Source organism: Condylura cristata, unplaced genomic scaffold (assembly GCF_000260355.1).
Source record: "Condylura cristata isolate star-nosed mole 26May11 unplaced genomic scaffold, ConCri1.0 scaffold00008, whole genome shotgun sequence".
NCBI lineage: Eukaryota > Metazoa > Chordata > Mammalia > Eulipotyphla > Talpidae > Condylura > Condylura cristata.
Window position 1 is genome coordinate 63,443,567 of NW_004567109.1, and position 11,877 is coordinate 63,455,443.

An 11,877-nucleotide genomic window follows, 5' to 3' on the forward strand; every position below is an offset into this window, starting at 1 on the left:
AGGGTTCCTGAGGGTGGTGTCATAGCCACTGCAAAAATGCTCCCTTGATGTGGTGCTGAGGAACTATGAAAGGAAACACAGGATTCCTGTCTGCTGTTTGTGGGATGTGGTGAATGGGAAGATGGCCTTGGAAGCCAGAAACAGCACAGGTGGGGGGCCTTATGACCACTGGCTGCTTCTCTGCAACCCCCACGTGCTGGGAGCAGTGACTGCCTGGCCAGCAGGCCTCACTGAGCGTCCACACAGGTTGCAGCTTGAGAATTCTCCATTTGCTTAATACACTTGAGTTTGACAGCTAAGTACAAAACAAACAAAAAAGCACAACTCTCCATAGCCCTCTGCATTACGCACTGTGGTGAGTTCACACAGGCTGGCTTCTGTGTGACAGCCAGAGATGACTCAACAGGCAGAAGCTACTCGTGGCCAGTAAATCTACACTTTTTGTGGGCTGGTTCTTTGGCTCGATGCAGGGCTGCTGTGAGCATGGAGAAGCCCAGGTTCCAAAGGGTTCGGATGGGAAATGAATCACAGTAGGTGGAAGTCAAAGGTACAAGCACTCATCTGAAAGGAATGCTCTGGAAGTTTCACTTGGACTCACATGCTTCTTGAATTGATTTGTCAGGATTTCTTGGCTCTGAAAGGCCGCCAAGATGAAGCAAAAGCAGACTCAGCCTGTGTCTTGGGAAAGTCACAGGATTTCTGGGGTACTTGCCCGTGCCCTGTGTGGACTGCTTATACCCATTTCCTCACTGAAAAAGGCAAGCAAGCTCCAGGACCTAGTAAGCCTAACTTTCTCCTGGCATAACTGACTCACTCCTGAGCCCTTTCTGCCAAAGCACGAGACAAAAAAATTTAGATCAAGCAACAGCTATGGGCACTTAGGAAATGCAGCTTGGTGCAAGCATCCCCTGCACAAAGTTGACCCAGAGGTTTGACAAGGGGCAGCCAGGTTTGTGCCAGCTCTCTGTGGAGGAAAACAGTCACAGAATGCTTCACATGGCAGGCAAGTCTTTGCAACTCTGTGCTTGCATTCATCCTCAGGTTGAAAAAAAATGACCCCTGGCAGTGACTGAATTTTTTTTTTTTCCATTTTGAGACTCCTCTTTAGCCACACACTATTTTCATGGAAACTCTAGAGAGAGAATAAAATGTCTTATCTTTCAGGAGCAGAGAACATAATCCAGGAGACTTACTGGAGGACCTGCAAAACACAAACAGAGAAGCCACAGTCAGGACCAAAGGGAGACGGGACCCTGGCCCCTGCCAGCCTTTCCTTACAGCTCTTGATCACCCCTCTGTGCGAGGCTTTGAAGGGTTAAGTGGCAGGGCAGAGGGAGCACTTCTGCACCCCAAGGGGTCAGGGAAGGCGGGACTAAAGGTCCCACCTGTAAAGCTCTTGCACCCACAGCACAGGTTGACACTCCTGTGGGCACTCAGCACTGTGAGACTGGGCAGCCAGGTGGGAACAAGACTTTGTTCCTGGATAGAGAACACATTATTGTGCTTATCAGGGGCCAGTTCATTTCTGTGGAAGGAAAGAGATTAGGGAAGAAAATGTTTCTGAGGGAAGAAAGAATGCTCCCAAGGGTACTGGAGTATGTGGGCCCCTCAGATGGTGGGGCTGCCGTGTAGAGAACACTCAGGAAACACTTAGGTGTCTCATCTCACAGATTGCAGAGCAATGAGTAGCCACTACTTTGCGGCAATCTTTGTGAGGAGTGGAGAACATCCCATCCACAGACAACAACACAGGGCTCGGAGGGCAAGAAGAGACTTCTTTAAGGTCACATAGTTGGTTAGGGGCACAGCTCATCCCCAAAGAAGGTCTCAAAGCCCTGCACACACTTTCCACTAAGCCACACCGCTTCTAGACTAGCAGCTCCTCTCCTACCATAGACCCCACCTCAGTCTGGAGAGAGGTGGGTACAAGGAAGCGCATGTGGGTCAGCAGGTGTGATACTATGGCTTATAAAAAATATGTATTTGGTCATCTAGATGACATGTGGGTTTTCCTCCACTGACTCAGTCTCCAAAGTCTTGGAATTTCCTAAATGTTGAGAATGGTGTTTCTTGTTATGTGAATCAGGTGGCTTTGGGGGAAGCATCTAAGGAGTGGAGCTAGCTGCCCTCTAATCTGTCAGATAATCTAATCTATCAGATTAGGGGGCTGGAGCTTCCAGTCCCACTACCCCCTCCCTCCCCGGAGGGAGGGACTGCTGACTGAGTTAAATGACCGATGGATTAACTGATTATATCTGTGAAACGGAGCATCTGTAAAATCCCCAAATGAGGGGCATTGGAGAGATTTGGGGTTGATGAAGTGCCCCCCATTTGGGGATTTTACAGATGCTCCATTTCACAGATATAATCAGTTAATCCATCGGTCACTGGTCATTGGGGAGAAGGTGTGCCTGGAGAGGGCATGGAAGCCCCAACGTATGCTGTTTCTGAATAACACCTTTTGTAACTACCCAGTGATCTGGTGAATAAATGGGTTTCCTAAATTCTGTGAGCAGCTCCAGAAAATTAATTAAATATAAAGAGGGGCCCTAGGAGCCTCTGATCTATAGCAAAGGTCAGAAACATTGGTGGCCATGTGGGTTGACAGGCGACTCTGAGGTGACAAGCAGTCAGTAGAATCTGATGCCTTACCAGATACTGTCAGAATTGAGCTGTGGGTCTCCCTGGTCGCCCAGGGGTTAAGTCTTAGAATTACCACCATGATGGCCTGAATTCAGTCCCCAACCAGGGAGTTATCCTGCATGGTGCCTCAGACCTCTCCTGCCTTGCCCATTGCTCCCCTCAGCAGTATATTTCAGTCAATCTGCCTGTTCTGTTCTCCACTCTGTCTGGTGAATTCTCTCACTTCCCACCTTGGCCTATACCCCAGTTCTTTTATGCAAAAATAAATAAAATCTTAAAAAAAAATGAATTGAGCTGAGGAGCTGGGTTCTCAGATACTCCCCTGCTGTCTGAGAATTGCTCATGGTTGTGGGGCGCTCCCACCAGACCCATGCTGTAACTGGATCCAGGAACCCTATTTAGTTGGCCAACACATACAGATTTCTGAGAGTTCAATTTAGGATTTTTCAATTTAACCAAAGTGTGAAACTGACAAGCACTCATCAGAAGCTGTACTTTGAATTTTGATCTTCCCCTGGGCTGTTGATTGGGATCTGATAGCCTCGGGACACTGGGTAGTGGCAGCTAGCACTGCTCCCAATTAGACAGGGATCACGTAGTGACCATGCAGGTGAACAACACACACTCTTCCATTGCTGCATTGTTAGTGATTTTGGATTTGTGCTTTCACATTCCATCATCTGTGTCTGAGATATTCAACATTTTATTATAAGTTAGGCTTTGTGTTGGATGATCTTGTTCCAAGTGCAGCCTAAAGGGAGGGTTCTGAGTGTGTTTGGGGCAGGCGAGGCCTTGGGGTTCTGTAGGGAAGGTGTATTCCACGTATTCTGACTTAGGATAGTTTGCACTTCTGATGGGCTTATCAGGACATAACTCTGTGGTAAGTGCAGGGATATCTGTATTTATGGATCACCTCTGAGAGCCAGAGGCCTCTGGAGCAAGAAGTGGGATGAAGAAGTGAGCAGAAGCAGCAAGATCTCTGACTCAGAATTGCCCTTGAAAGGACAGAGATACCTGAGAAAACAACAACAGCAGGAAGAGCACATGAAGAGACAAGAGGTCAGCACTGTCCAAGGGCTCCAGGCAGGCAGGGCCGACTCAGGAGAAGAGGCCAACCTTAGCTCAGAGGGTGAGGGATGATTACCTGGGGCAGGAAGGAGGGGGGGATATGGCAGAGATGCAAAAGTTCAGAGCATGTGGAGCTCACTGGGTTTAAGGCGACCCCAAGGAGGTTGCTGTAAGGTGGCCCAGAGCTCAGGGCCCTGTTTCCACGTCATGACTCCAATTCTCCACTGACCTGCCTTCCCATTAATAAACCTGACAAATATTTCTCCTCATAAGGCTTACCTTCTGCACTGCTGACTACATCTACCTTCTGGAAGTGCCCCTTCCCTTGTTTTGCAAAATGACACTTTCTGCCTTGGCTATTTAGCTTAACCCCCTCCTCCAGACTCACATATGGAAGCTCTAAAGGCTCTAGTCTAGGTCTGTTCAATTCTTTGGTCCCCTGCCTCCTCTCTCCCATCACTCCCAAGGCACAACTAAGTCTGTGCCTTGGAAGCCTTGAATCCTTTTTTGAGCTAACTGCTGGACATTTCCCCTTTAATAATCCCAAGATTTTCCAAGCAAATGCACACAGCTGGCTGGCTAGTATGCTCCAGATGCCATTATTGTTTGGGAAAGCAGCACTGCACTAACACCCTGGGGCTTCTGGGAGAAGAGACCAGGTAAACCTCCCCTGAGAGGCCAGCAGAAAAGCACACAGCCAGGCCCTGCCTTGGACGAGCTTTCAGGGGCCCTCAGTGAAGACCACCAACTGCTGCAGCTACAGCCCAGGGGATGTGGGCACACCACAGTCTAGAGGGAAAGAGCACCTTCAGGGTCTCCAGGAAGCCCTGGGACATAAGGTAAAACTCCCCACAGAGATGAGGGGTGAGGAGGGGTTGGTTGTGGGGGATACGGGTGGAGCTGGGGGAGTGGAAGTGTGTACAGCTAGGCCCAGTGCCCTACTGGGGTTTTGGACCTGCCCATCATTGCAGCCTCAGTCCAGGCAGACCACGAGCTCTGGCCAGTGTGCTCCAGGTGCCATTATTGTCTGGGAAAGCTGAACACACACAGACACCCTCAGGCTTCTAGGGGGTAGTGAAAAGGTAAATTCCCTGACAAAGGTAAGTATGCAATATGGAAGACAAAGAATATAATTTCTAAATCAAACACCTGAAGTTACCCATCCCCTCGTGGGCAAAAGTCCACCCAAAAGGGATTGGCCCAAAGCAAGGCATGAAAGCCCACCACAAGACTAAAGCACCGTCTGGCCGGGACCCATAGGGATCCCAAAGGGTCAGAAATGGCCAGACAAGTCTGGGAGGAAAAGAGCAAAATCAAAATCAATATAAACATTGCCATAGTCAACCTCCCCATGGGTTTCTCACCCACATCTCTTTCAATCAGTCCAGGGCCATTAAATAAACACGGTTTCTTCACATGCCTCCTTTTGCTCTATGTGGCTTCCTCAGGTTTACTTCTGGCTCTCCATCCTGCTTCCTTCTTCTTCTCAGATTACTTCTTTTTCTTTTTTTCTTTCCTCAGCTCCACCTTTCTTTTCAGTGGGGGCAGGGAACCTGGAACTTCCCCTTTTCCTAGGGACCACCCTGTTACAGTCTTTTTTTTTTTTTAATTACAAAAGTTTATTTTTACATCATTTTGTACATTTTTTTTTCCATCTCAATTGTAATCCCCGAGGGTTTCCCATCACCAAGTCACCCGAGTGCCATCACCATAATCCCGTGCATTTCCCTCCCCCCACCCCGTTTTTGATCCCATTCCCCACTCCACCCCCACAGAATGTCTCTGGTATATGGTTGTTCATTATTTTTGTTATTTTCTCGCCTGGTCCATTATACTCCTGCTATGAGTGAAACCATCCGGTATTTTTCTTTCTCTTTCTGGCTTATCTCACTAAGCATGATCTTTTCCAGCTCCATCCAAGTTGCTGCAAAAGACATGTGTTTCTCTTTTTTGGTTGCTGAGTAATATTCCATTGTCTATATGTACCCTGTTACAGTCTTAAGTCAGCAACAAAAAAACACAGAGTAGCAGGCTGGATTAAAAAACAGAATCCACCTTTTGCTGTCTGCAAGAAACAAACTTAACTACAAAAGACAAACAGACTGAAAATAAAAGGTTGGTAAACAATGCTACAAGCAAATGGGTCAACAAGAAGGCAGGAACAGCTATACTCATATCAGATGAAACAGACTTCAAACTAAAGAAATAAAACGAGACAAAGATGGTCACTACATTATGAATAGCGGGAGAACACTCAAGAAAGTATAACACTCATCAACATATGCTCACCAAATGAAGGAGTGCCAAAATATATTAGACAATTATCATTGTTATAAAATGAACAACAATGTAAATAGATACATGAAAAAAAAAAAAGATTGTAAATTGGCTAAGCCTTTTTGGAGGAGTACCCAATAAAATACAACAAAGTCATAGCAAACAACAACAACAACAAAACAAATGCACACCACTATGCTCACCTTTTGCTCACAGACATGCTTCTCTTCCATTTTCAGGTCTTTGTGAATGACACCCTCTTCATGCAGTTACTATATCAGCAAGTGGGGGCCACCTCCCCAAACCCCCTCCCTCTCCAATGCACTGGCACACCTACTGCTGCTTTGGAATTCATCTAACTTGTCCCCAAGCAACAGCTAATCCATGCTACTTAGCTTCTAGGGACTGTTACAAGTTCCCCCTCAATCTTTCTCTTCACTCATCCTATAGACATTCACTGAGTACCTATTGTTCTAGACAGTATTCTAGGTATGTGAGAAACAGTAGTGATGCTAACAAAGGTCCCTGCCCTAAGAGGCTTCCCTTCTAGTGACTAGGGCAGCCAAAATCCAGTGAGTATAATAGCAAGTACATCACCTAGAAGGCAGAATGTGAAATGCAGAGGCAACGTAAGGGGGATATATCAGTGTTGGGATGTGGGCAGATTGGAGCTTTTCGTGGGGTGGCCATCTTAAAGTGAAATTTGAACTGTAAGGATTGGCTGTGTTGATCCCTGGGAAGACAGGCAGAGGGAACCACCTGCGCAGGGATGTCTGGCAGGGATGTCTGAATGGAGACATAGGAGTTGAAATTCACTAGCAATGAGGGGGATGTGTTGGCCTCAAATGTGCTGACCAATCACCCCTGCAGTCTCCATTCTGGGGCCAGAGTGATGTTTTTTTTTGAGATGCAGATCTGATCATGAGACCTTCCTTTGTTCTTAGGACAATGCCACCATCTCTTCCATGCTGTGATCTGCCTCAGCCCTGGACAATAGGAGGAGAGGTGGTATGAGCAGAGGTAGTTACTTGGAAAAAGTGGTGCTGGATCCACACCTCAGCATGAACTAGGAAGAATTCCAAGGGATCAAAGATTTATGTGTTAAAAATAAATAAAAAAATTCCTTGCGGAAAATGAGGGGAAATTCCTTTCTGACTTTGGAGAGGTCATAATCAGAAGCCATAAAATAAACGTCTGATCTAATCATATAAAAACAAAAAATGTCTGCAAGGCAGAAAGCAAAGTCAAAAGCCAAAGTGGGAGAAATATTTCTAATTCATGTCACAAAGGCTAGATACCTTGATATCAATGCTCCTACAAATCAACTCTAAAATATCAACAACCTAGTAGAAAATTGATCAAAAGATAGAAATGGAAAACTCACAGAAACAAAATATAAATGGCCCTTAAATACAGTCAACATTAATGATGCTTTGTGAGTGAGAAACCATATGTGGGTCTCAGTCGGCTAGACCACCTAACATAGGGGTGTCGGAGGCTAGGCTCGTGTGAATATAGTCTGTGACGTTCATACAACAACAAAACCTCTAGCAATGCCTTTCTTAGAATGTATCTCTATCATTAGGTGACACATGACTGTAACGAAATAGATCAAATCCTCGTTCATGATGAAAAAATGAAGATGTAAAACACAATCACATAAGATTAGATAAAAGTGAAAAAAATGGAATGACTTATTGTGTTAAGGGAAATGAGGGTAGTCACCTCATACATTGGTGGAGAAAGGATAAAACAGTATATTCTCTGCAGAGTGATCTGGCAAGACTAGTTAATATTTCAAATGTATGTGCCATTTGCCCCAAAAATCTTTCTAGAAATTTATTCTGCAGATCCACTAACATATATGTAAAAGACATGTGTATAAGATTATTCATTGTAGAATTGGTTGAGAGAGCAAATAACTAGAAATAAACAGCATGGGGGTATCTCTATATGGAATACCATGCAACCACAAAAAAGGCAGAAGCAATTCTGTATGTTGTGGTAGTGAACAAGTGACACGCATTGTTAAACATTTTCATTGTAGTGTGAATGTCATAGAGTATAATTACACAAACATAGATGGTCTAGCCCATGATACACACAGGCTGCATGGAATGGTCTGCTGGGCCACCATTGTATATTCAGTCTGTCATTAATGATGAATGACTGTAATTACTTTAAAAAAGAAAGTGTGGACATTAAGTTAATATGCAGCCATCTGTGCTTAAAACAATTTCTGAATAGGAACCCAATTGGGTAGGGGAGCAGCAGGGAGACAGCCGAGTTTTCTCTATGGGCTCTTTGATGTCGTTGAGGTTAGTCTACCAAGTGAGGAAAAGGCAATAAACCAACTTACAAAAGGCTGGAGAGAGAGTTCTGTGTTTTTTTTGGGTCCTCCCAACTTTTGCTGCCTTTCCTCATACTTACCTCCAAGCTCCTTTCAAAAAAACTGGCTGGAATTGTGACCCCGAGATATAGAGCCCTGGGACCAGGCATGAGGTGTGGCCTAGAGACCAGGAACAGCTGCAGGAGTAAGCATTTCAGATTTCCAGAACTCCACTCTGCTTTCCCCAACCATCTCATGGAACCCCAGCTGCAAACTCATTGGGTCCATTTTACAGATGAGGAAACTAAGGCACAAAAAGTTACCAGTCCCAGGGACACATCTGCTCTGACCTGGGCACAATTCAGGCAGTCTGACTTGGAGTCTAAGAGAGGGGTTGAAATGGAACTATTCTGGCAGAGAGCCCTGTCATTTACTGAGACCCTCCCACTTCCACCAGGTGCTGGGAGGTCTCATCTGAGATCACCCAGCTAGGGAGAGCAGTCCAGGTGTGAAGGTTACCCTGGGCACCCTCCATCATGTCCAGAGGTGAGACCAGAGTGGGAAGGCAGAATGCTGGACACTGATCCTGTAACTACTCAGACAGGTCATATCCAGCCCCATGAGAGACTCCAAAACATACCACATCACCATCTCTCCAGACCATAGGCTCCTAATCGCTTAATCAGATGCCTTTTGGGCACCCCAGGCTCACCATCCAGCCATTCCAGGACTTCTCACTGTACCTGGAATAATGGGCACACTCCCTGTACAGCTCTCCTTGCTGGGCCTGCTCCTTGTCAGTACCCTGCTCCCTTGGCCAAGTCTGCTCCACTCTTTTCTCAATTCCCCAAGGGTCATCTTTCAGCCTCAGAACATTCACATCCGTTGTTTTCCCTGGATGGCAGGCCACAGCTTCATTGCCACCAACTTGGAAAAGCCTCCTAAAGCCGTGAAATCTGAAAATGACTTTGCAACCTCCTCTCCCACTGCTGGTTTCTATCTCAGTCACCTGGTTATTTCCTTCCTATCACCCACCACAATCTAGTTCTTAAGTCTATTGACTTGTGTGCCATGCATGGACTGGCTGTCAGTCCCTCCAACAAGGTAGCTTCCCGAGAGCTGGGACCCTGTCTGCCCAGCTCCCTGCCATCTCCCTGCTGCTCAGGAAAGGCCTGGCAGCTATGAGTGCTCAGGAAACATGCACTGAGTGGATGAAGGGCAGGGGCACAAAGCCATCTGGAGGGTTGTTACCTCTGCACCAAGCTTTGCTGCACCCCCTGCCACAGCCAACAGAGGCAGGAATCTGTGGGCTGCAGCACGTCAGGCACCCAAGTGGTGGATGCTGTAGGGGTCGTAACTCAAGCTATCCAGGGCTCCCTACCTGGAAAGTCAGGCTAGTTGTAGGGCCTCCAGCCACCCACATGGTGGTCCCTCCACAGCTTGACCCCATTCTACATGCAGCTTTCAAACATGTGTTCCAGGCATTGGTGGGATCTGCTGACTTTGCTGTTAGGAATGTGGGGGCAATTAAACATGAGTCAGATGACTTGGGGAATAAATAAAATGGATCTGAGGGGGTAGAGGGTTCAATAACTCCATGGTTTCTTTCACTGATGCGGCCCCACAGAGGTTTCCAAAATGGAGCCATGCCCACTCACCCAGGCTGAGAGAGAGAACCTGTTGTTGACAGGTAGCCAGAGGTGGGCGGAGGATGTGGAGGCCCACAATGCCCACCTTGAGCTCTTAGCTCAATTCCTGAGTGTTTGGGGTTGACCATTTTCCTGAGTGTTTTCCAAAGGATGTGTTCCTGGAAAAGCATACTGGGCAGACTTTTTCCCAGGCTGGCGTGTGCCCAACCCAAATGCCACGGGGTGGGGCTTGGGCTTGGTGCCTGAGGTCACTGACTCCAATGTCGGGGTCACTGTGACTGCTCACAGCCCACACCTGCTCCTGTGTTCACCTGGATTCCTAATTCCTGCTTTGCCAGCTCCCTGTTCTGCCCAATAGGCCCCGCTGGGTTCCAGCCCACTGCCTCTCACTACCCAGTTAGTTCCAGCTATGAGTCTCTGGTTCTTGGAAACCTAAACCTATTCCACACGAGGACAAGATCTTCCGCCATGCTTCTCCAGGGCTTTTGCCAAATGAAGCAGAGTGGGACAAGGGGTTTTAAACCATGTTTGCAGGTGGAGGAATAGGGCTTTGGGTTAGCAAATCCAGACCCAACAATGAGTGAGTGAGTCAGGGGGTTAGCTCCTGGCTCATGCCCTGGCTTTAATTAGGCCAATAATGTCAAGAAGTATAGACATTTAGAACCTTGAGTCTTTAGCTGATGAGTATGGAATTCTGAGCAAATGCTGTGGGACTTTTGTAAATGCTTTTACTAAGTTGTGGAAGTTTCCTTTTTAATTCGTTGAGTGTTATATATGTATATATATATGTATATATATACACATATATATTTAAAACATCATTGTTCATTTTGTACATTTTTCTATCTTGGTTGTAATCTCTGTGGACTTCCCACCACCAGTTCACCCATGTGCTATCACCATAGTCCTGTGTGCTCTTCCTGACCCAGTTTTGACCCCATTCCCCTCTACCCCTATAGAATGTCTCTGGTTTACAGAGACATTATTTTGTTGATTTTCATTTTATTACAATTGCTTTTTTCTTCTTTTTTGATCGCTTATACTCCTTCCATGAGTGAAAACATCTGGTATTTTTCTTTTTCTTTCTGGCTTACTTCACTATGATCCCTTCCCACTCCATCCACTTTGCCACAAATGGCATGAGTTTATCTTTTTTGATTGCTGAGTAATATTTCATAATGTATATGTACCATATCCTCTGGATCCAGTCATCTATTTTTGGGAATTTGGGTTGATTCCACATCTTCCCTATTGTAAGTAGTACTGTATAAACATAGGGGTGCAGGTGTCCTTTTGCATCAATGTTTTTGTGTCCTTTGGGTAGACACCTAGGAGTGGAATTGCTGGATCATGTGGAAACTCCATTTTTAGTCATCTGAGAAACCTCCAAACAGTTTTCCATAGTGGTTGGACCTGTTTTCATTCCCACCAGCATGGCTGGAGAGTTTCTTTTACTCCACACCCTCGCCAATATTTATTGTTCATTGTTTTTTAAAATATGTGACACTGTCACTCGTGGGAGGTGGTATCTCATTCTGGTTTTGATTTGCATCTCTTTTATTGCAAGTGATGCTGAACATTTTTTCATATGCCTGTTGGTCATCTGCATTTCTTCTTTAGAGAAGTGTCTCTTTAGCTCGTGTGCCCATTTTTTGACGGTGTTGTTCACTTCATTTTTGTTCAGTCTTATCAGCTCTTTGTATATCTATATGATAAGTCCTTTATTTACCCAAATTTTTGTGTGCAAAAATTTTCTCCCTATCAGTGAAGAGTCTCTTTGTTTTGTGCAGTGTCTCTTTCATTGAATGGAAGCTCTTTAATTTAAGCAATCCACCTGCTTATCCTTTCCTTCACTATCCTTGCTTTGGGTAATGTATCTTTTTTTTGTAATAGTTTATTTTTACATCATTT

General features: G+C 45.8%; 1 protein-coding gene across 1 annotated transcript in view; it reads right to left on the reverse strand.

Moving 5' to 3' along the window:
- The window catches only part of COL23A1 (collagen, type XXIII, alpha 1), a 305,502-nt gene that overhangs the window by 43,598 nt on the left and 250,027 nt on the right, over nucleotides 1–11,877 (reverse strand). The window contains exon 3 of the mRNA XM_012722702.1: nucleotides 1,194–1,201. The gene's annotated coding sequence lies outside the window, so the exon portion shown is untranslated. The remainder of the gene's footprint in view (nucleotides 1–1,193; nucleotides 1,202–11,877) is intronic.